Source organism: Ranitomeya imitator, chromosome 5 (genome assembly GCF_032444005.1).
Source record: "Ranitomeya imitator isolate aRanImi1 chromosome 5, aRanImi1.pri, whole genome shotgun sequence".
Lineage (NCBI taxonomy): Eukaryota > Metazoa > Chordata > Amphibia > Anura > Dendrobatidae > Ranitomeya > Ranitomeya imitator.
The window spans coordinates 289858845-289884450 of NC_091286.1; positions in this window are offsets into that span (position 1 = coordinate 289858845).

Below are 25606 nucleotides of genomic sequence, written 5' to 3' on the forward strand. Positions count from 1 at the left end.
TTATATACTACGTGGGCTGTGTTATATACTACTTGGGCTGTGTTATATACTACATGGGCTGTGTTAGATGCTACGTGGCTGTGCTATATACTACGTGGGCTGTGTTATGCTACATGGGCTGTGCAATGCAATATACTACGTGGCTATGTTATACGCTATGTGGCTGTGCTATATGCTACGTGGGCTGTTTTATATACTACGTGGGCTGTGTTATATGCTACATGTCTGTGCTATATGCTACGTGGGCTGTGTTATATGCTATGTGGCTGTGCTATATTTCTCTGCTGTATCTGTGCATCATGAATCGTAGTATGTGCTAAAGGGGGGCCCACTGAGACTCTTTCACCCGGGGCCCTCAAAAACCTGGAGCCGGCCCTCCCACAGCATGAGGGCCCCCACACACAATATGATGTCCCTAACAGATCCCACAGGCAGTGTGAGAGTCCCCACAAATGGTATGTCACCCTGTATGAGGGCCTTCACATATACAGTAAATATGATGTTCCCCACAAATCCTACAGGCAGTGTGAGGGCCACCATACACATTATAATGTCACTCACTGCCCCCCACAAAGTATACGGGCCCCACCAAACAATATGATGTCCCCTGCAGACCCAGCAGACAGTTTAAAAACAGGGTTGCACATGTTAAGGAGCTGGAACTCCTAAACCCTTCATCCAATTTTAATGTGGATACCCTCAAATGAAAGCTGAAAGTCTGAACTTCAACTGCATTTGTTTAACATTCACTGTGGTAATGTCTATAACCAAAATTAGGAAAATGTCTCTGTCCAAATATATATGGACTTACCTGTATGCGAGTTATGTAAAGTGCATCAGGTTGGCATATGTGAGTTGTGTAAAGTACTGTACAAGTTATGCAATAAATTACAGCAAGCCAGAAATACATTTAGTAATCCATGGATGAGTGATAGATTTTAATAAATTGTTTTATACACAGACCAGGTTTCTTGGGACAGGTGTCCCATTGCCAAGTCATGTTTTTTCTTAGCCCCCTTCAGTGAGGGTATGTTTCCTCGGCCAGCCGCAGAGTCAAACATGCAGCGTGCAGATGTTACAGCATAGTGGAGGGGATTCCATGAAATCCCATCTCCACTAAGTGTTAGAAGACGCAGGTGGCAGACCCGCGTAAACGGAGCATTTCTGTTTACAATGCGGCGAAGCTCCGTAGCCGCACCGTTCTTTTACCATAGACTATCATTAGAAGCGATAAAACCGCATCTAATGATTAGTCACATGCGTAGTAACTGCGTAAGCGCAGCTTACTACGCATGTCTACTAATATAAATAAGGTCTTACCTGTCACACTGCCGGAAGTCCGTATCCACCGCGAGAACTGCCGTGCACGTGAGTCGTGACCGAGGGTTATCTCCAGTCACCCTAGGCTAGTTCTCACGGTCAGCTGACCTCGAGAGCTAGAGTTTAGGTGATCACCAGAGAGTTATCTCCGGTGGTCATCTACAAGCTCTGCTATGTCTGGATGTCGGGCATCCAGATGTAGGAGGGCTGGACTCGTTGTGGGACACTCATTATTAAGGACTACATTTTACTAGGGAGTATACTGTTGTTTTTTTGGTTTTTTTTGCTTTTTCAGAAGATTGACGGCTTCGCTTGGATTACCAGTGTAATAAAGATAGCAAAACTGTGTGGTGTTTTATTTAATTAAAATACTTTATTCTGCATGTGTGTGTTTTATTAACAGCTGACCATGAGAACTAGCCTAGTGACTGGAGATAATCGCAGGTCACGTGCACGTCAGTTCTCGCGGTAAGCTAAGTTATCGCGAGAACTGCAGTGGACGCGGACTTCCGGCGGTGTGACAGGTAAGACCTTATTTAAATTAGTAGACATGCGTAGTAAGCTGCGTGCTGTTATTATGCATGTGACTAATAATTAGATGCGGTTTTACCGCATCTAATGATAGTCTATGGGAAATTTACGCTGCGTGGACGGAACATCTCCGCATTGTAAGTAGACATGCTGTGGTTGGGAAAGACGTGCCGCATGTCCAGATACACAGGTCTGCCGTCAGTGTCTCCAAACGCATAGTGGAGATGGGATTTCATGAAATCCCCTCCATTATGCCGTAACATCTGGACGCTGCGGGTTTGACAATGCAGCTGTACACAGCATCAAACCAGCAGCCTTTCTTGACCTTGGAAACACAGCCTAACACACTTTGGCACTTTTTTTGCGACCTTTCTTACTTTGCAGTTTGAGTAACCTTACTTGGGAAATGTTGCCCTGGTACTGTGCGGGCACCTTCACTTCCAAAAGTACTGGGGCCCGCTCCTTCCTGACTTCTAAATATTATGGCCTTGATCACTACCTCCTGGAACTGAAGGAATGTATCAGTCTGGCCTGCACATCATGAAAGCACAAAAGAGTTATACATTGCCATCTGTAAAGGTACCTTCACACATAACGATTTCGTTAACGATATCATTGCTTTTTGTGACGTAGCAACGATATTGTTAACGAAATCGTTTTGCGTGACAGCGACCAACGATCAGGCCCCTGCTGGGAGATCATTGGTCGCTGGGAGTGATCAGGACCTTTTTTTTGGTCGCTGATCACCCGCTGTCATCGCTGAATCGTGTGTGACGCCGATCCAGCGATGTGTTCACTAGTAACCAGGGTAAATATCGGGTTACTAAGCGCAGGGCCGCGCTTAGTAACCCGATATCTACCCTGGTTACCATTGTAAAAGTAAAAAAAAAAACAGTACATACTCACATTCCTGTCACGTCCCCTGGCGTCAGCTTCCCGCACTGACTGTGTCAGCATCGACCGGCCGTAAAGCAGAGCACAGCGGTGACGTCACCGCTCTGCTTTACGGCCGGCGCTTACACAGTGCAGGGAAGCTGACGCTGGGGAATGTGACAGGAATGTGAGTATGTAGTGTGTTTTTTGTTTTTTTTTTACTTTTACAATGGTAACTAGGGTAAATATCGTGTTACTAAGCGCGGCCCTGCACTTAGTAACCCAATGTTTACCCTGGTTACCCGGGGACTTTGGCATCGTTGAAGACGGTTTCAACGATGTCGAAGTCTTTCCCCGGATCATTGGTCGCTGGAGAGAGCTGTCTGTGTGACAGCTCTCCAGCGACCACACAACGACTTACCAACGATCACAGCCAGGTCGTATCGCTGGTCGTGATCGTTGGTAAATCATTTAGTGTAACGGTACCTTAAGATGTGCACAATCAGCTTTTTGTACCACACCTTAGGGAAAGGGTGGGGAGATAAGGATTGGGGTGGACTGTAAAAAAGCAGGAGACAGGAAAAGGTCAGGAACACATCATGTTCTTCTGTCTTCTTTCTTCAGCGAGCAGCCGCAAAAAAAAGTGGTGGCATAGGCTAAGATAATCTGTGGCACCACAAACCCCAGCAGATCCGGCAGCAGAACGGCACAGTGACTGCTCTCCTCATGTCTCCAAGCTAGAAAGAGGTAGAGCCGAGCGGTCTCTGTGAGATCAGACTGCGTTTCTGCTCACTGATTGGTGAGATTGGACGTCATTGTCTGATTGATCTAATCAGTGCCGCAGCTGGTGACGCTGCTGTTGCCTCCCTCCAGCCTATGATGCTATTTTAGTACCGATTTGTAGCTGGACTTCAATGTTTCAGACAATTTCGTTTGCCTAAAGATTGAAATCGCTGTGAATGGCTGTTCAGAATTGAACAGCCAATCACAGCGTCCATAGCCCCCCCACCGTGACTATGAGCACAGATGCCATGCTGTCAGAAACCGCAGGCACCCTCCTGAAATCACGGTGCCTTCAGTCATGGTGGCAGCATGATCGCCAGGACGTTCCCATACGTCCTAGGTCGGGAACACCTTCCCAAGTAGCACGTATGAGTACATCTAAGGTCTTGAAGGGGATAAATGTCCCTTAAAGGGAAGGTGCCATCAAAAAAAATTTTTTTTCAGAAATTGTAAAAATGTAAAGAACTAATGATTACATTTTCTTAAAAAAATATTATCATTTGTTTATAATTTAGTAAAATATGAAAAATAATTTGAAAAGTTTTGGAATTTCCACTTTTAAACACTAGGAGGAGCAGCTGCTGAAATTTCAGAAAACCTAGTGTACAACTAGCTCACATTACTGCACTGCAGTAATTATGGGCGGAGTCTGCTGACATGTGTGATGTCTCCTCTCCTCCCCTTCTGGGTGTTTGCTAAGGGACTAGAGAGGATGATATTCAGGAACCCAGTGAGCAGCCATTTTGTTGGTGACTGCAGAGTATGGTCAGTATTTTACATCAGTATTTGTAGCCAAAACCAGGAGTGGAACAATTAGAGGAAAAGTATAATAGAAACATATGCTCCACTTCTGTATATATCACCCACTCCTGGTTTTGGCTTACAAATACTGATGTAAAATACTGACCAAATACTGATAGTGTGAAGGCAGCCTTATACTGACAAGTAGACAGTCACCGAGGATGGCAGGCAGCAAGGATTCTGGGAGATATGTGGTGGAGGGAGCAGGGTGACAGCAGCACAGAGTATTTCAGGAGAGCAGTGTGCTGGTCTATGGGGGCCCCCTGTTCGGTGCACGGAGCAGCCAGGGATTGGACATAGAGCGCTGTCTTTTATACACATGGATGGACCGTCTGCTCCACAGAAATCCAGGAAACATTTCTGCGCATTGATGGCCTGGTCTGATCCAGACTTTGCATGCAGACCCCATTCCCCTCCTCAGATCCTGTCTTCCCCATCCTGTCCTGGCGATGTGTGAAAGCGAGGTGACAGGCGCAGTCTGGGGTGATGCTGGGAAGGAAATGTAGCCATATAGTAACGATAAAAATGAGACCCCTCTCTTCAGCTGCCTCATCAGCCTTCCCCTGACTACACCTAACTGGAGGTAATGCTGCCCCCTCTATTACCCCAGACCCACGTGCAGGTGCTCAGCCAGAACCACCATAGAATGGGTCCGCTTTCTGAAGATAATACTGCCATAGTGTTCTCACATAATACCGCCATATAGATCACACACAATACTATCAAATAGATCACACAATACTGTCATACAGTTCTCACATAATACCACCATATAGATCACACATAATACCGCCAGTGTTCTCACATACCGCCATATAGATCACACATAATACCGCCAGTGTCCTCACATACCGCCATATAGATCACACATAATACCGCCAGTGTTCTCACATACCGCCATAGAGATCACACATAATACCGCCAGTGTTCTCACATACCACTATATAGATCACACATAATACCGCCAGTGTTCTCACATACCACCATATGCTTCTCACATAATACCGCTATATAGATCACCCATAATGCCGCCACATAGATCTCTCATGTATTGTAAATAAAGACTCGGCCAGAATAAAGTTCTTTATTAATCTTTTTTAAACCATACCGAATGCATAATCCTCGACTCCCTCATCTCCCACAACAAAAATAATAAACCACAATGGGGAAAGACACGCAAGGGGGACAGGAGTGCATAGGAGAGGATTAGATACTGACTGCTGAGCCGTGTATCTAATCCTGTCCTGTGTGATACTGTGCCGAGTCGTGTATCTAATCCTATCTTGTGTGATACTGTACACAGGACTAGATTAGCTACACAGGACAGAGGTAGCAGTGGTAGATGGTATATAGAGGCAGGCAGCAGTGGTAGATGGCATATAGAGGCAGGCAGCAGTGGTAGATGGTATATAGAGGCAGGCAGCAGTGGTAGATGGTATATAGAGGCAGGCAGCAGTGGTAGATGGTATATAGTGGCAGGCAGCAGTGGTAGATGGTATATAGAGGCAGGCAGCAGTGGTAGATGGTATATAGAGGCAGGCAGCAGTGGTAGATGGTATATAGAGGCAGGTAGCAGTGGTAGATGGTATATAGAGGCAGGCAGCAGTGGTATATAGGGGCAGGCAGCAGTGGTAGATGGTATATAGAGGCAGGCAGCAGTGGTAGATGGTATATAGAGGCAGGCAGCAGTGGTAGATGGTATATAGAGGCAGGCAGCAGTGGTAGATGGTATATAGAGGCAGGCAGCAGTGGTAGATGGTATATAGAGGCAGGCAGCAGTGGTAGATGGTATATAGAGGCAGGCAGCAGTGGTAGATGGTATATAGAGGCAGGCAGCAGTGGTAGATGGTATATAGAGGCAGGCAGCAGTGGTAGATGGTATATAGAGGCAGGCAGCAGTGGTAGATGGTATATAGAGGCCAGGGCTGCCACTTGAAATTTTGGGGCCCCATACTGGCAAAATTTTTGGGGCCCCCTTGAGACTCCGCCCAGGCTCCACCCCAGCCCCGCCTCCAGGCTCCACCCCTCGAACTGTCCACAGTCCCACCGCTCTCTCTTGGAAAATCTCCACTTCTCACCTATCACACATTAACAGTTCCCATCACCAGATCACACATATAGCCGGCAGCTTTTGTTTTTGCCAAAAGATTTTTTAAGCCGCCACCATAACACGGTAGACACTTTTGGCCGGGCCCTACTCTGCTGTAACCTATTAAATATTTGTTAAAATATGCAATACAATTTAGGTATATTTTTATTTATTTTTCAATTTTGAACCCCTTCAAGTCGCGGCCCTTTTTTATTTTTGCGTTTTCGTTTTTCATTTCCCTCCTTCCCTGAGCCATAACTTTTTTATTTTTCCGTCAATATGGTCATGTGAGGGCTTATTTTTTGCGGGACAAGTTGTACTTTTGAACGACACCATTGGTTTTACCATGTCTTTTACTAGAAATGGGAAAAAAATTCCAAGTGCGGTGAAATTGCAAAAAAAGTGCAATCCCACACTTGTTTTTTGTTTGGCTTTTTTGCTAGGTTCACTAAATGCTAAAACTAACCTGCCATTATGATTCTCTAGGTCATTACGAGTTCATAGACACCTAACATGACTAGGTTATTTTTTATCCAAGTGGTGAAAAAAAATTCCAAACTTTGCTTAAAAAAAAAAAAAAAGTGCCATTTTCCGATACCCGTAGCGTCTCCATTTTTCATTATCTGGGGTCGGGTGAGGGCTTTTTTTTTTGCGTGCCGAGCTGATGTTTTTAATGATACCATTTTTGCGCAGATACGTTCTTTTGATCGCCCGTTATTGCATTTTAATGCAATGTCGCGGCAACCAAAAGAACGTAATTCTGGCGTTTCGGATTTTTTTCTCACTATGCCGTTTAGCGATCAGGTTAATGCTTTTTTTTAATTGATAGATCGGGCGATTCTAAACACGGCGATACCAAACATGTGTATGTTTGATTTTTTTTTATTGTTTTATTTAGGATGGGGCGAAAGGGGGGTGATTTAAACTTTTATATTTTTAATATTTTTTTCATATTTTTAAAAACATTTTTTTTTACTTGTGCCATGCTTCAATAGCCTCCATGGGAGGCTAGAAGTTGGCATAGCCTGATCGGCTCTGCTACAAAGCAGCGATCATCAGATCGCTGCTATGTAGCTGAAATGCAGGTGTGCTGTGAGCGCCGACCACAGGGGGGCGCTCACAGCAGGCCTGCATTAGTAACCATAGAGGTTTCAAGGACCTCTATGGTTACCTTCCTGATGCATCGCCGACCCCCGATCATGTGACGGGGGTCGGCGATGACGTCATTTCCGGCCGCCCGGCCGGATGCGGTAGTTAAATGCCGCTGTCTGTGTTTGACAGCGGCATTTAACAGGTTAATAGCAGCGGGTGAATAGCTATTTCACCCGCCGCTATTGCGCGCACATGTCAGCTGTACAAAACAGCTGATGAGATGCCAGTCACGGCCGTCATGCCCCGATGGCGGCCCTGATAGAGGCAGGCAGCAGTGGTAGATGGTATATAGAGGCAGGCAGCAGTGGTAGATGGTATATAGAGGCAGGTAGCAGTGGTAGATGGTATATAGAGGCAGGCAGCAGTGGTAGATGGTATATAGGGGCAGGTAGCAGTGGTATATAGGGGCTGGTAGCAGTGGTATATAGGGGCTGGTAGCAGTGGTAGGTGGTATACAGAGGCAGGTAGCAGTGGTATATAGGGGCAGGTAGCAGTGCTATATAGGGGCAGGTAGCAGTGGTATATAGGGGCAGGTAGCAGTGGTATATAGGGGCTGGTAGCAGTGGTATATAGAGGCAGGTAGCAGTGGTATATAGGAGCAGGTAGCAGTGGTATATAGGGGCAGGTAGCAGTGGTATATAGGGGCTGGTAGCAGTGGTATATAGGGGCTGGTAGCAGTGGTAGGTGGTATATAGAGGCAGGTAGCAGTGGTATATAGGGGCAGGTAGCAGTGGTATATAGGGGCAGGTAGCAGTGGTATATAGGGGCAGGTAGCAGTGGTATATAGGGGCTGGTAGCAGTGGTATATAGAGGCAGGTAGCAGTGGTATATAGGAGCAGGTAGCAGTGGTATATAGGGGCAGGTAGTAGTGGTATATAGGGGCTGGTAGCAGTGGTATATAGGGGCAGGTAGCAGTGGTATATAGGGACCTGGTAGCAGTGGTATATAGGGGCTGGTAGCAGTGGTATATAGGAGCAGGTAGCAGTGGTATATAGGGGCAGGTAGCAGTGGTATATAGGGGCAGGTAGCAGTGGTATATAGGGGCTGGTAGCAGTGGTATATAGGGGCTGGTAGCAGTGGTATATAGGGGCAGGTAGCAGTGGTATATAGGGGCAGGTAGCAGTGGTATATAGGAGCAGGTAGCAGTGGTATATAGGGGCAGGTAGCAGTGGTATATAGGGGCAGGTAGCAGTGGTATATAGGGGCTGGTAGCAGTGGTATATAGGGGCAGGTAGCAGTGGTATATAGGGGCAGGTAGCAGTGGTATATAGGGGCTGGTAGCAGTGGTATATAGGAGCAGGTAGCAGTGGTATATAGGGGCTGGTAGCAGTGGTATATAGGGGCAGGTAGCAGTGGTATATAGGGGCAGGTAGCAGTGGTATATAGGGGCAGGTAGCAGTGGTATATAGGGGCTTGGTAGCAGTGGTATATAGGGGCTGGTAGCAGTGGTATATAGGAGCAGGTAGCAGTGGTATGTAGGGGCAGGTAGCAGTGGTATATAGGAGCAGGTAGCAGTGGTATATAGGGGCAGGTAGCAGTGGTATATAGGGGCAGGTAGCAGTGGTATATAGGGGCAGGTAGCAGTGGTATATAGGGGCAGGTAGCAGTGGTATATAGGGGCCTGGTAGCAGTGGTATATAGGGGCTGGTAGCAGTGGTATATAGGAGCAGGTAGCAGTGGTATATAGGGGCAGGTGGCAGTGGTATATAGGGGCAGGTAGCAGTGGTATATAGGGGCAGGTAGCAGTGGTATATAGGAGCAGGTAGCAGTGGTATATAGGGGCAGGTAGCAGTGGTAGATGCATAAGAAAATAAAAACTCTGTACTTACCTTCAGTCCTCTCCCAGCAAGTGCTGAATCCTGTGCAGGGCAGAGCAGTGTGACGACAGGTCGGCAGTGAGCAGTGATTGCAGCCTGTGCTGTAATAATAAGTACAGGCTGCAATCACAGCTCCTGGCTGCAGATACTCACTCCGAACCTCTCTTCCCAGCAGCAGCTTCTCCCTGGCAGCTCCTGCTATGATCGCACACACTGAGCTGTGTGTTCAATGACAGAGGAAAATAAAAAACAAAATGGCCGCGATCTCTTCTCACAGTTGTGACATAGCAGCTCAGTGGGCGTGCCCAAGTCACAGCTGAGAGGCAGGAGAAGCCGCCTCAATGAAAGATGCGGTCGGAGTCCGACCGTTGGCTCCTATGTCCATGGCTGCCTTAATTGAGGTGTGCAAGTAACGTGCCCAGACACACACACCCCCACTAATGAAAATGGCGGCCTCCAGTGGTAAAAGTAAAAATGAATAAATAAAAAAGTATGAAAGTAATACATTTACTTTTGTATTAAAAATAATTGATTATATAATCAATAATTATTAATACAAAAACTAAAATCACGGCACCCTCCCTTTAAGCCTAATTCACATGTCAATTTTTTGGTCTTTCATATGTATACACTTTCTATGCACAGTGGATGAGTAAGGCTAGTTTCACATTTGCGTTACAATCCGCAGTGTTTAATCCGCAACCTCAAATGCACGAAAAACAGCATGCAAACGCGTACAAACGCAGTGTTTTTACGCATAAGGTAATGCATGCAGTTAAAAAAACGCGGCGTTTACACGCTTTTTCATGCGTTTTGCAAGCGTTTGTGTTTTCTGTGCGCATGGTGGAAAATTTAACAGGAGAAAAGTCTAGATAAACAGACACTGCCAATGGGACTATATAGGGCGTGTATTATGAGATATCTATATATAGACCCTTGGACTGCTGAAATCTTCACAGTTTGCTACTGTGTCATGATGGATCTTCGCATGGAGAGTTTTTATTTCAACCTGGATTTAAGCATCAAGCTGTTTCTTGCCTGTGTGTTTGCTTGGGAGCAACAAAGAAATAGAGAACGACAGAGAAGGATTCGGCGTAGGCGTTTTTGGAGACACCCCATTATTGAACTCCAGGAGAGCCGTGGAGCCTACCACATGCTATATGGCGAGCTTAATTCCATCCCGGACAAATTCCCAGAATATACCCAGATGTCTCAAGACTCTTTCTGGGAATTGCTAGGTCATGTCCAAGGAGCCATCCGGAGACAGGACACCCAGCTCCGTAGAGCGATTCCAGCAGAGGAACATTTCCTGGTTACATTAACGTACGTAATAATTCTAGACAAATGCCAGTCATAATTGTTGGTCTGCCATGTATGAATTGTATTTGCCTTTATGTCTTTAGCTAAACACCACCATAAATGGAATTTATTGTAATTTTATTTTTTTATTTTAATTTAGATTTCTGGCAACCGGAGAAAGCTTATCATTAGGGTTGAGCAAAACGGGTCAGCCATTTTCAGAAGTCGCCGACTTTTGGCAAAGTCGGGTTTCATGAAACCCGACCCGACCCCTGTGTGGGGTCGGCCATGAGGTCGGCGATCTTGTGAATCTGGTATCGGAATTCTGATACCGAGTTCCGATATGTTTGCAATATCGGAAATCGGTATTGGAATCCATATTTAAGTGTAAAATAAAGAATTAAAATAAAAAATATTGCTATACTTACCCTCTGACGCGCCCTGGTACTAACCGGCAGCCTTCCTTCCTTAGAATCAGCGCGTGAATGACCTTAGATGACGTCGCAGTTTATGATTGGTCGCGCGACCGTCCACGTGACCGCTCACGCGACCAATCACAAGCCGCGACGTCACCGAAGGTCCTTCAAGAGCTGATTCTTAGGATGGAAGGCTGCCGGAAAGAAGCAGGGCGCGTCCGAGGGTGAGTATATACCTAATAGGAATATACTCACCCTCGGATGCGCCCTGCTTCTTTCCGGCAGCCTTCCTTCCTAAGAATCAGCGCTTGAAGGACCTTTGGTGACGTCGCGGCTTGTGATTGGTCACGTGAGCGGTCACATGGGCGGTTGCGCGACCAATCACAAGCCGCGACATCATCTAAGGTCCTTCACGCGCTGATTCTAAGGAAGGAAGGCTGCCGGTTAGTACCAGGGCGCGTCAGAGGGTAAGTATAGCAATATTTTTTATTTTAATTCTTTATTTTGCACTTAAATATGGATCCCAGGGCCTGAAGGAGAGTTTCCTCTCCTTCAGACCCTGGGAACCATTGGAAACCCAATGCACTGCATTGGGTTTCGTGTTTCGGCCGACCCCGACCCCGACTTTTTTATAGGATCGGCCGATTTCACTCGACCCGACTTTTGAAAAAGTCGGGTTTCGTGAAACCCGACCCGATCCTATAAAAGTAAAAGTCGCTCAACCCTACTTATCATCCCTCCACTTTCAGTACCGGCTTGGAATTTACACCCTGTCTGGAATAGTTGCGGACTCCTGCCGGTCTTTGTGGAATGTACTCCGGGATGAGTTTATACCCCTACCCACGGAGGACATGTGGATTGAAATTGCAGAAAAATTCCGGAGTGTGTGATTTCCCCAACTGTTTGGGTGCGGTGGATGGAAAGCACATCCACATTATCAAACCCGCCAGAACTGGATCGGAGTACTTCAACTACCAAAAATATTTTTCTGTTGTGCTCATAGCAATAGCAGATGCGGAATGTCGCTTCATCGCCGTGGACATTGGAGCTTTTGGCCATGGCAATGACTCACAGACTTTCAAGAACTCGAATATGGGCCGACGTGTGTATGGCTAAAAAAATTTAATTTTCCACTGCCACGACCTCTCCCCAACACTCAAGGCCCACCGATGCCATTTGTTATGGTTGGGGATGAGGCCTTCCTGATGTGTGAAAACCTACTGAAGCCCTATCCCAGTCGGGACTTAAACCACACTACAAGGATTTATAACTACAGACTGACCAGGGCGTGAATAACAGTAGAGTGTACCTTTGGGATTCTAGTCTCAAAATGGCGCATTCTTGGGACAGCCATTAATCTAAAAATGGAGACAGTCGATGAGGTGGTCAAAGCCTCTGTGGTTCTCCACAATTACATAATGGCTAAGGAGCGAGCCAACATTGAACCGGATGAACCAGTTGCAAACCCATTGCCAGATTACCAGCATCACCAGCTATGGTCAACTGTTGAAGTTGGCCACATGCGGGACCAATTTGCTGCCTATTTTGACTCTGAAATTGGACGTGAGGCATGGCAAAACAATATTGTGTAAAATGTCCTGTTGGGTTTGGGTCTGTACCAGTTATGTTTTAAATATTACTAATATTTTTTGTTAATAAACTTCGTATTTTGATATCTTGACTGAGTCTCCTATGTATTTCCTCTAAAAACCACTTATGTTGTTAGTGGTAAGGTAGTTGACGTCATTACGTCCTGATTCTGTTCTGCAGTATCTATTGGATAAGACAAAAGGAAAAACTTGTTCCAGCTCCATATCTGTAAAATTCAGGCTTGAAACTTTATTATGCCAATATAAAAGCAGTGGGAATGTGCTCTCCAGAAGCATAACAGGACAAGAGCGACGCGTTTCGATCACTAGATCTTTTTCAAAGCTATACACATAAAGTCCATTGCACAATATATAGATCCCATAGACCAATGAAAGCCAAATAGGTGATCACATGATAAATGCAAAGGTCCTTCAGATGTAAAAGAATCATGGTAAGTGACTGAATAGCGATAAATAGCAATCATTTTACAAATACACACATAAAAAGAAATACTTAATAATGAAAACAACAAATGTATCAAAAAATTAAAAACATGCTAACAACGATACATGAAATATCAATAGTGATACATAAGTTCATTATGCTTATTGAGACCTGTAGGAAAACGGGTGTTAAGATAATAAATCCAAAAAGCTTCACGTGTGAGAAGAAATCGTCTGGTATCCCCACCGCGTAAAGGTCTGTTAACACGTTCAATGCCATGTACCTGGAAAAATTTAGTACTGCGGGCATGAACCAAAATGAAATGCTTAGAAGCTGCAGAAACGGTACGAGTTGAGTCACCAGTGTAGCCTATGTCATATAAATGCTCATTAATACGAACCTTCAATTTGCGTGATGTGCACCCGACACACGCCAAATGGCAAGCAGTACAATTGATTTTATATATAACAAAATTAGTATTACAATTGATGTAATGTTTAATACTAAAACTCTGCGAATTATTGTGATTAGAAAATGTTCTGGTGACGAGTGCATGTGCGCAAGTCCTACAATTGTTCGAACCGCACTTGAAATAGCCGCTTTTTAAAATCAATTGTACTGTTGCTGCTACTGGAGCTATGAGTTGGCAAAAAAATATAGCGTGCGGCGCAGTGTTTTATAAGGCGCACGGTGTGTGTTGCCGGTGGCGAAGTACACAAATAACCAAACATTATTGGGGGCAAAAAACATTATTATTTATTTTTTAAACAAAAAAAAAATTGAACTGCGCCTGCTTGGGGTAAAGTGACGGAACTGGGGTGTGTGTAGCTGTGAGGCCTGGCTAAGTGTGGACAACGCAGGGGTGGCAGGAGAAGGGGCAATCAAAGTAGTGGGATCTGGGAGTTCGGGGATGGGGCTTGACACATGAGAGGGCTGAGACAAACTGGAAGGGTGAGACAAACCTGACATTACAGACACACTGGGAGGTGAGGTGGGGAGGAATACAGATAGTCCGCTGCTTTTTATTTTTTTCCCTTTTTGGGATCTACGTGTAAGTCTGGGGAGCCTCGGTGGGCTCATTTGTTGCGGCCTGGTCATGGTGGGCGACCTGTCAGGGTACGGCTGCTGCATTGTGCTCGTAGATCGGACAGCCATGCCAGAGTCCTGCTGCTGCATGGTGGTGGGGAAGGCCATGCCTGGGTCCAGCTGCATCGTGGTGGTGGTGGAGCGGAAGGCCATGCCTGGGTCCTGCTGCTGCATGGTGGAGGCAGTGGAGGAGTTCCAAGCAGGAGCAGTAGTAGTCATGGTTGTGGGCTGTCCAACAGCACTCGGCATGGTGGTGGTGCTGTAGTGGTGTCCGGCAGCGCTTGGAATGGAGGTGGCCGTGCAGTGGTATGCAGCAGAGCTCGGCATTGAGGTCAAGCATGACAGTGTTGGCACAGGTGGATATGCCGCCACTGTCTGCTGAAAATACCAACTCTGCTGCATAGCCTACTCGTAAGCAGCATTGCAGGCCTGCATGACACTAAGCTGGAGATCAGGAGTAAGGTCTCTTTCACATTTCCGTCGGTACGGGCCCGTCGCAATGCGTCGGGCCGACGGACGTTGTGAAATAACTGCACGACGTGGGCAGCAGATGCAGTTTTTCAACGCATCCGCTGCCCATTCTGCAGTCCTGGGAGGAGGGGGGATTTCGGCCGCGCATGCGCGGTCTAAAATGGTGGCCCCATCCCACATAAAAACATTACATTGAACTTTTTTTGTGACAACGGTTCGCCAATTACCAATGCATCCAGTGCACGACGTATGGAACGTGTGTCCATACGTCGCGATGCGTTGGTAATACAAGTCTATGTGCAAAAAACGCATCCTGCGGGCAACTTTGCAGGATGCGTTTTTTGCACAGAACGATGCATTGCAACGTCTTCAAAAAGACGGAAGTGTGAAAGTAGCCTTAGTTATATTGTTTCCCTCCCTTATCCCCTCACAACCCTCCCATTACCACCACCACCTCTGTCTCTCCTGTTTCTTACCCCTTTTTTCCTTTATTTACAAAATTCAATTAAAATATTTAAAAAGAATTGCCTTGGTGTTATTTATTATGCTTCATATATAGCACCATCATTTTGCACAAAGCTATACAGACATTATCATCACTATCTCCATTGGGGCTTACAATCTGAATTCGCTATCAATATGCCTTTGGAGAGTGGGAGGAAACTGAAGAACCTGAAAGAAACCCACACAAACACGGGGCGAACATACAAACTTCCACAGATGTTGTCCTTATTGAGATTTGAGACCAGAACCCCAGCGCTGGAAACCAACGCTGCTAACCACTAAGCCACCACGCATACACCCAATTACTGTCGTTTGAGTTTTATGGTCCATATATAAACTACAAGTGCCAGACCTGACATGGGTCTCCTGACCAGAAGTAAACAGCCATGGTAGGGGCGTCTGTATATCAGGGGTCTGGGTCTATATTTATGTAGGTGGTGTGTTCTGAGGTCTACATGTATTTCAGTACTCTGGGGGACCAGTAGCGTAGCTACCAGGGGGGCAGAGCGGGGGGTTGCACCAGACCCTGCGCTCTGAGGGGGCCCACCCGGAGCTAGGCTACTGTAACTGTATCAGTGTGAGCAGCACGTCCATACATATACATTCTGCAAATCGAACTCCTTGATCTGCCACTCGGCCGCTATGGGACTCCTGGGCAGGCGGGGGGCCCGGTGCCAGCAGTGAGCCACCCAAGCCAGCAATGGGCCCCCTCCCGCCTGTTATCGCAGGTTAAACTGCGTTACGCTCCTTCTCCCATCATCACGTCAGTGTCTGACGTCCCTGAAGCGGACGCAATGACGCTATTACTCAGCGCCTGCTGGAGCAGCAGAGGAACCAGGAGAAAGAGAGGTAAGTATTGTATTTTTGTTTATGGAGATGCATTATATTAGAGTCTGCCTATGAGGGGCTTCATTGTGCTATAGAGTCTGGCTATGGGAGGTTGCAGTATATTAGAGTCTGCCTATGGGAGGCTGCATTATATTAGAGTTTGCTAATAGGTGGCTGCATTATATTATAGTCTGCCTATGGGGAGCTGCATTATATTATAGTCTGCCTATGGGGCCGGCATTATATTAGAGTCTGCCTATGGGGGGGCTGCATTATACAGTCATGGCCAGAAGTTTTGAGAATGACACCAAAATTATATTTTCACATGATCTGCTGCCCTCTGGTTTTTATTAGTGTTTGTCTGATATTTATATCACATACAGAAATATAATTGCAATTATATTATGAGCACCAATAGGTTATATTGACAGTTAGAATGAGTTAATGCAGCAAGTCAATATTTGCAGTGTTGACCCTTCTTCTACAAGACCTCTGCAATTCTCCCTGGCATTCTCTCAATCAACTTTTGGACCAAATCCTGACTGATAGCAGTCCATTCTTGCATAATCAATGCTTGCATTTTGCCAGAATTTGTTGGTTTTTGTTTGTCCACCCGTCTCTTGATGATTGGCCACAAGTTCTCAATGGGATTAAGATCTGGGGAGTTTCCAGGCTCTATGTTTTGTTCCATGAGCCATTTAGTTATCATTTTTGCTTTATGGCAAGGTGCTCCACCATGCTGGAAAAGGCATTGTTGGGTGCCAAACTGCTCTTGGACAGTTGGGAGAAGTTGCTCTTGGAGGACATTCTGGTACCATTCTTTATTCATGGCTGTGTTTTTAGGCAAGACTGTGAGTGAGCCGATTCCCTTGGCTGAGAAGCAACCCCACACATGAATGGTTTCAGGATGCTTTACAGTTGGCATGAGACAAGACTGGTGGTAGCGCTCACCTCTTCTTCTCCGAATAAGCTGTTTTCCAGATGTCCCAAACAATCGAAAAGGGGATTCTTCAGAGAAAATGACTTTGCCCCAGTCCTCAGCAGTCCACTCCCTGTACCTTTTGCAGAATATCAGTCGGTCCCTGATGTTTTTTCTGGAGAGAAGTGGCTTCTTTGCTGCCCTCCTTGAAATCAGGCCTTGCTCAAAGAGTCTCCGCCTCACAGTGCGTGCAGAAGCACTCACACCAGCCTGCTGCCATTCCTGAGCAAGCTCGCCACTGCTGGTAGTCCGATCCCGCAGCTGAAACAGTTTTAAGATAGGTCCTGGCGCTTGCTGGTCTTTCTTGGGCACCCTGGAGCCTTTTTGACAACAATGGAAGCTCTCTCCTTGAAGTTGTTGATGATGCGATAGAGTGTTGACTGAGGTGCAATCTTTGTAGCTGCGATACTCTTCCCTGTTAGGCCATTTTTGTGCAGTGCAATGATGGCTGCACGTGTTTCTTTAGAGATAACCATGGTTAACTGAAGAGAAACAACGATACCAAGCACCAGCCTCCTTTTAAAGTGTCCAGTGATGTCATTCTTACTTAATCATGACTGATTGATCGCCAGCCCTGTCCTCTTCAACACCCACACCTGTGTTAATGGATCAATCACTAAAACGATGTTAGCTGCTCCTTTTAAGGCAGGACTGCAATGATGTTGAAATGTGTTTTGGGGGTTAAAGTTCATTTTCTGGGCAAATATTGACTTTGCAAGTCCAGTAATTGCTGTTAAGCTGATCACTCTGACATTCAGGAGTATATGCAAATTGCCATTAGAAAAAATGAAGCACTAGACTTTGGAAAAATTAATATTTGTCTCATTCTCAAAACTTTTGGCCATGACTGTACTATAGAGTCTGCTTATGGGAGGTTGCAGTATATTAGAGTATGCCTATGGGGAGCTACATTATATTAGAGCAGAGTTGGAGAACCTACGGCCCGCATGTGGCCCGCGGTGACTTTTCATGCGGCTCGTGGGAAGGTCCCCAAAGTCAGCAATGCTTGGGTGGCAGCCATATCCTCCCAGCTGCTGGCCCTTTAAACCCCAAGTGCACAGCACACAGCGTTCAATACAGAATGCTGCCTGCACATCAATGATGATGTCATTGGGTGGGCAGGGTTAACGCTGTGGTGGGGGGGTTTAGCGCCCAATGCGCTCCCGTCCTCCTGGAAGAGGAATTGTGTTATGAAAGGTAATTCAGTACTACAATGGACATAGCGGTCAGAGCACATACAGTGATCTGACAATAACCCAAAATCATAGAACGAGCTCTGAGACGTGGGAACTCTGCAGACCGCAATCCCTAATCCTCTCCAAACAACACTAGAGGCAGCCGTGGATTGCGCCTAACTCTGCCTATGCAACTCGGCACAGCCTGAGAAACTAACTAGCCTGAAGATAGAAAATAAGCCTACCTTGCCTCAGAGAAATACCCCAAAGGAAAAGGCAGCCCCCCACATATAATGACTGTGAGTTAAGATGAAAAGACAAACGTAGAGATGAAATAGATTCAGCAAAGTGAGGCCCGACTTTCTTAACAGATCGAGGATAGAAAAGGTAACTTTGCGGTCTACACAAAACCCTAAAGAACACCACGCAAAGGGGGCAAAAAGACCCTCCGTACCGAACTAACGGCACGGAGGTACACCCTTTGCGTCCCAGAGCTTCCAGCAACAAATAGACAAGCTGGACATAAAAAAATAGCAAACAAATAGCAAAGAAGAACTTAGCTATGCAGAGCAGCAGGCCACAGGAATGATCCAGGGAAAAGCAAGTCCAACACTGGAACATTGACAGGAAGCCAGGATCAAAGCATTAGGTGGAGTTAAGTAGAGAAGCACCTAACGACCTCACCAGATCACCTGAGGGAGGAAACTCAGAAGCCGCAGTACCACTTCCCTCCACCAACAGAAGCTCACAGAGAGAATCAGCCGAAGTACCACTTGTGACCACAGGAGGGAGCTCTGCCACAGAATTCACAACAGAATTGCTGCCAGAGAGTCCAGCACGATCTCTCTGCGGCAGTTCTGTGCCTTCCCAGGGACCTCTGTACCGACAGCTCTGTGCCGGTCTTCTGGTGATCTGTGCCCCCCTGTGATCTCTGCTCCCCCCAACTATGTGCCCCCATGTGATCTCTGTGCCCCCCCAACTATATGCCCCTTGTAATCTCTGTGCCTCCCAGGTATGTGCCCACTTGTGATCTCTGTGCCTCCCAGTTATGTGTCCCCTTGTGATCTGTGTCCCCCCATGTGATCTCTGTGGCCCCAGCTATGTGCTCCCCTATGATCTCTGTGCCCCATAGCTACATGTCCCCCTGTGATCTCTGTGCCCTCAGCTATGTGCCCCCGACATCTCTCTGCCCCCCAGCTATATGCCCCCTATGATTTCTGTGTGCTCCAGCTATATGCCCCCCTGTGATTTAGGTGCCCTCCAGCTTTGTACCCCCTGTGATCTCTGTGCCCCCCAGCTATGTTTCCCCATGTGATCTTCATGCCCCCTGTGATCTGTGCCCCAGCTATGTGCCGCTTGTGATCTCTGTGCCCCCAGCTATGTGCACCCCTGTGATCTCTGTGGCTCCCAGCTTTGTGCCCCCTTAAGGATCTATGTGCCCCCCTGTGATCCCTGTGCCCCCTTGCTATGTACCCGTGATATTTGTGCTCCCATGTGATCTATGTTCCCACCAGCTATGAGCCCCCTGTGATCTTTGTGCACCCCCTGTGATCTTCGTGCCACCCCCGGTGATCTTTGTGCCTCACGGGCGATGCCTGTCACCCCCAGTGCTGTATATCACCCCTCCCCCAGTGTTGTATACCCCCCAGGGCTGTATGTGACCCAAGTGATATGTATATTCCCCAGTGCTTTATTTACCCCAAAAGTGCTGTATAGCCCCACCTGTGATGTATTTAGCCCCCAGTGCTGTATATCCCCCCTCCTGTAATATATATAGCCTCCAGTGATGAGACCCAACCAGTGATGTATATCCCCCCAAGGACATATATACCCCCACTGCTGTCTGTGCTTCCTAGTGATGTATATAGACCCTCAGTGATGTCTATTCACCCCAGCCTCTCTGTTGATGAATATGTCTCAGCATCTCCTGTGATGTCTATGCCCCCCAGCCCCTCTGTAATTTATATGAGCTGAGTCTCCTGTGATGCATATACAGCAGTCTCAATGTCTCCTATGTGATGTATATACAGCAGTCCCCAGCTTCTCCTATGTGGTGTATATACAGCAGTCTCAATGTTTCCTGTTATGTATGTGCAGCAGTCCCAGCGTCTCCTATGTGATGTATATACAGTAGTCCAATAGTCTCCTATGTGGTGTATATACAGCTGTCTCAGCATCTCCTATGTGATGTATATACAGTAGTCCCAGCCTCTCCTATGTGATGTATATACAGCAGTCCCTGCGTCTCGTATGTGATGTATAGACAGCAGTCCCATAGTCTCCTATGTTGTGTATATACAGCTGTCTCAGCATCTCATATGTGATATATACACATTAACCCCTTAAGCCCCGAGGGTGGTTTGCACGTTAATGACCGGGCCAATTTTTACAATTCTGACCACTGTCCCTTTATGAGGTTATAACTCTGGAACGCGTCAACGGATATTGGCGATTCTGACATTGTTTTCTCGTGATATATTGTACTTCATGATAATGGTAAAATTTCTTCGATATAACGTGCGTTTATTTGTAAAAAAAAACGGAAATTTGGCAAAAATTTTGCAATTTTCCAACTTTTAATTTTTATGCCCTTAAATCACAGAGATTTGTCACACAAAATAATTAATAAGTAACATTTCCCACATGTCTACTTTACATCAGCACAATTTTGGAAACAACATTTTTTTTGTTAGGGAGTTATAAGGGTTAAAAGTTGACCAGCAATTTCTCATTTTTACAACACCAATATATTTTAGGGACCACATCACATTTGAAGTCATTTTGAGGGGTCTATATGATAGAAAATAACCAAGTGTGATACCATTCTAAAAACTGCACCCCTCAAGGTGCTCAAAACCACATTCAAGAAGTTTATTAACCCTTCAGGTGTTTTACAGGAATTTTTGGAATGTTTAAATAAAAATGAACATTTTGACAAAAAATTTATTTCAGCTCCAATTTGTTTTATTTTACCAAGGGTAACAGGAGAAAATGAACCCCAAAAGTTGTTGTAAAATTTGTCCTGAGCATGCTGATACCTGATATGTGGGGGTAAACGACTGTTTGGGCGCATGGCAGAGCTCGGAAGGGAAGGAGCGCCGTTTGACTTTTCAATGCAAAATTGACTGGAATTGAGATGGGACACCATTTCGCGTTTGGAGAGCCCCTGATGTGCCTAAACATTAAAACCCCCCACAGGTGACACTATTTTGGAAAGTAGACCCCCTAAGGAACTTATCTAGATGTGTTTTGAGAGCTTTGAACCCCCAACTTTTTCACTACAGTTTATAACGCAGAGCCGTGAAAATAAAATAAAAATTTTTTTCACAAAAATGATTTTTTAGCCCCCAGTTTTGTATTTTCACAAGGGTAACAGGATAAATTGGACCCCCAAAAGTTGTTGTGCAATTTGTCCTGAGTACGCTGATACCCCATATGTTGGGGGGGGACCACTGTTTGGGCGCATGGCAGAGCTCGGAAGGGAAGGAGCGCCGTTTGGAATGCAGACTTAGATGGATTGGTCTGCAGGCGTCACGTTGCATTTGCAGAGCCCCTGATGTACCCAAACAGTAGAAACCCCCCACAAATGACCCCATATTGGAAACTAGGCCTCCCAAGGAACTTATCTAGATGTGTTGTGAGAACTTTGAACCCCCAAGTGTTTCACTACAGTTTACAACGCAGAGCCGTGAAAATAAAAAATATTTTTTTCCCACAAAAATGATTTTTAGCCCTCCAAATTTGTATTTTCCCAAGGGTAACAAGAGAACTTGGACCCTAAAAGTTGTTGTCCAATTTGTCCCGAGTATGCTGATACCCCATATGTTGGGATAAACCTCTGTTTGGGCGCACGGGAGAGCTTGGAAGAGAAGGAGCACTCTTTTACTTTTTCAACGCAGAATTGGCTGGAATTGAGATCGGACGCCATGTCGCGTTTGGAGAGCCCCTGATGTGCCTAAACAGTGGAAACCCCCAATTCTAACTGAAACCCTAATCCAAACATACCCCTAACCCTAATCCCAACAGTAACCCTAACCACACCCCTAACACTGACACACCCCTAACTCTAATCCAAACCCTAATCCCAACCGTAAATGTAATCCAAACCCTAAACCTAACTTTAGCCCCAACCCTAACCCTAACTTTAGCCCCAACCCTAACTCTAACTTTAGCCCCAACCCTAACTTTAGCCCCAACCCTAACCCTAACTTTAGCCCCAACCCTAACCCTGACTTTAGCTCCAACCCTAGCCCCAACCCTAACCCTAGCCCTAACCCTAACGGGAAAATGGAAATAAATACATTTTTTTATTGTATTATTTTTCCCTAACTAAGGGGGTGTGATGAAGGAGGGTTTGATTTACTTTTATAGCGTTTTTTTATAGCGGTTTTTTATGATTGGCAGCTGTCACACACTAAAAGACACTTTTTATAGCAAAAAAGTTTTTGCGTCTCCACATTTTGAGAGCTATAATTTTTCCATATTTTGGTCCACAGAGTCATGTGAGGTCTTGTTTTTTGCGGGACGAGTTGACGTTTTTATTGGTAACATTTTCTGACACGTTTTGATTTTTGTGAGGTAGAATGACCAAAAACCAGCTATTCATGAATTTTTTTGGGGGAAGGCGTTTATTCCGTTCCACATTTGGTAAAATGGATAAAGCAGTTTTATTCTTTGGGTCAGTACGATTACAGCGATATCTCATTTATATCATTCTTTTAATGTTTTGGCGCTTTTATACGATAAAAACAATTTTATAGAAACAAAAATTATTTTGGCATCGCTTTATTCTCAGGACTATAACTTTTTAATTTTTTTAACTGATGATGCTGTATGGCGGCTCATTTTTTGCGGGACAAGATGACGTTTTCAACGGTACTATGGTTATTTATATCTGTCTTTTTGATCGCGTGTTATTCCACTTTTTGTTCGGCGGTATGATAATAAAGCGTTGTTTTTTGCCTCGTTTTTTTTTTTTCTTACGGTGTTTACTGAAGGGGTTAACTAGTGGGACAGTTTTATAGGTTGGGTCGTTACAGACGCGGCAATACTAAATATGTGTACTTTTATTGTTTTGTTTTTTTTATTTAGATAAAGAAATGTATTTATGGGAATAATATTTTTTTTTTCTTTATTTAGGATTTTTTTTTTTTTTTTTTACACACATGTGGAATTTTTTTCTTTAACTTTGTCCCGGGGAAAGGCGGGGGAGATATTACAGATCGCTGATCTGACAGTTTGCACAGCACTCTGTCAGATCAGCGATCTGACTTACAGCACTGCAGGTTTACCAAGCGTCTGCTATGAGCAGGCACTTGGTAAGCCACCTCCCTCCCTGCAGGACCCGGATGCCGCGGCCATTTTGGATCCGGGCCTGCTGCAGGGAGGAGAGGTAAGAGACCCTCACAGCAACGCGATCATATCGCGTTGCTTCGGGGGTCGCAGGGAAGCCCGCAGGGAGCCCCCTCCCTGCGCGATGCTTCCCTATACTGCCGACACACTGCGATCATGTTTGATCGCAGTGTGCCGGGGGTTAATGTGCCGGGAGCGGTCCGTGACCGCTCCTGGCACATAGTGCCGGATGTCAGCTGCGACAGTCAGCTGACACCCGGCCGCGATCGGCCACGCTCCCCCCGTGAACGTGGCCGATCGCATATGACGTACTATCCCGTCACTGGGAATTAAGTCCCAGGTCACCTTGACGGGATAGTACGTCATATGGGATTAAGGGGTTAATATCCCAATTTCCAGACTCATAGTGTGACCCATGCATAATACTAGGTCACTACGTTTACCTCCATAACTAACAATGCAAAAACACTGCAAAATTTTATTTGTCACAATACAAAAAGTATTAAAAACACAGACAATGTAAATAGATGTGTTACAGAAAAAAAACACCAAAAAAGGTTAGAACACCCTGCACACAATTTACGTTATATCATGACTGTTATCTAGTAATAGGTGAGGATAATAGGTGAAAAAAATCCCTCCCCTAAAATATCCCAAACAATAAATCCCTCTTTAGAGTGAGTCAAGGCCCTTTCATTCATGATAATCACTAACGGCCACCTGGGGATAAGTTTCCATACATGTCCACTTACACTGTGAGGCGTTATGTCAGAATGAATATGCCTGACATGGTAAACACAGGGGAGAGAGGGAAGGGAGAGGAAAAGAAAATCTCTCACCATGTGCTGTGATGCTCGCTGAATGCACCCCGACGCGCGTTTCGCCGCTGTCAGCCTCGCTTTCTCAAGGGGAGGTGTCGCTTGAGGGGGGGAGGAGACCAACACGCAGGACTAGGCCCCCAGAAAGGCTGTCCATGGAGATGCCGGTAAGAGGGCAATAGCGCAGGGCAAGGAGTCCTTCAAGGGAGCCAGGGCCGAGCGATAGCAGAAGGCGACGGCCCAGGGCTGTGAGCACCCCCAGGCAGCCAGGGCCCCACGTCAGGTTCCAGAGCCAGAGCCACCAGCAAAAAACCCAGGGCAGAGCCAGGCAGGCGAATAGAAGTAGGGACAGCGTGGCCACCACACAGTATAGTCACAGGAGCCAAGATGGAACGCAACACGAGGGCGCTGAGGACGGACGCTTGTCGCAAGGAACAAGATGGCCCTCATCCCTGGACGTGGACAGCGACGGCGAGGAGGATTCAAGGAGCACAGCGGCCGGTTAAAGGTGGGGCACTAGTGATTATGGACAAAACTAAATACATGGCCGAGATCATGCGACAACTGAGCGATAATTCCATATATCAGGCACTAGATAGGGATCCTTCACATACTATTCGTCACAGCATTGAGACTATACTCCATAAATATACTGAGTTGGGCGTTCTGGATCAGAAGACATGTAGTTTCCTTCTAAACCCTAATCCAATCATACCGGTCTTCTACACGTTGCCGAAGATCCATAAAAACCTGGAGAACCCACCAGGGAGGCCCATAGTGGCCTCCACGGACTCCATACTATCCCCCATAGCGAGATACATTGAGAGAATCCTTACTCCTCTCATACAAAGGTCCAGATCATTCTTGCTACATATGGGCTCCTTTTTGAAACTTATCAGTGAGATCAACTCCATCCCCACAGATGCCCTCTTGGTGACCCTCGACGTGAGGGACTTATATACCTCTATTCCCCATGAGGAGTGTATCCACTCGGTCCGTCATCTACTAGAGGGGGCCGATATGGACACTGACCAGATATCACTCTGTATTGACCTCCTAAGGATCATACTTACATCAAACTTCTTCTTGTTTCAAAACACATTCTTCCTACAAAAACGGGGGACTGCTATGGGGTCACACGCAGCACCTCCATATGCAAATGCATATATGATACACTTTGAGGAGAGCTCTATATGCATGAACAGCCTGTTCAAGGAGAAGATCATCACATGGAAAATATACATTGATGATGTATTTTGTGTATGACGGGGTTCAGAG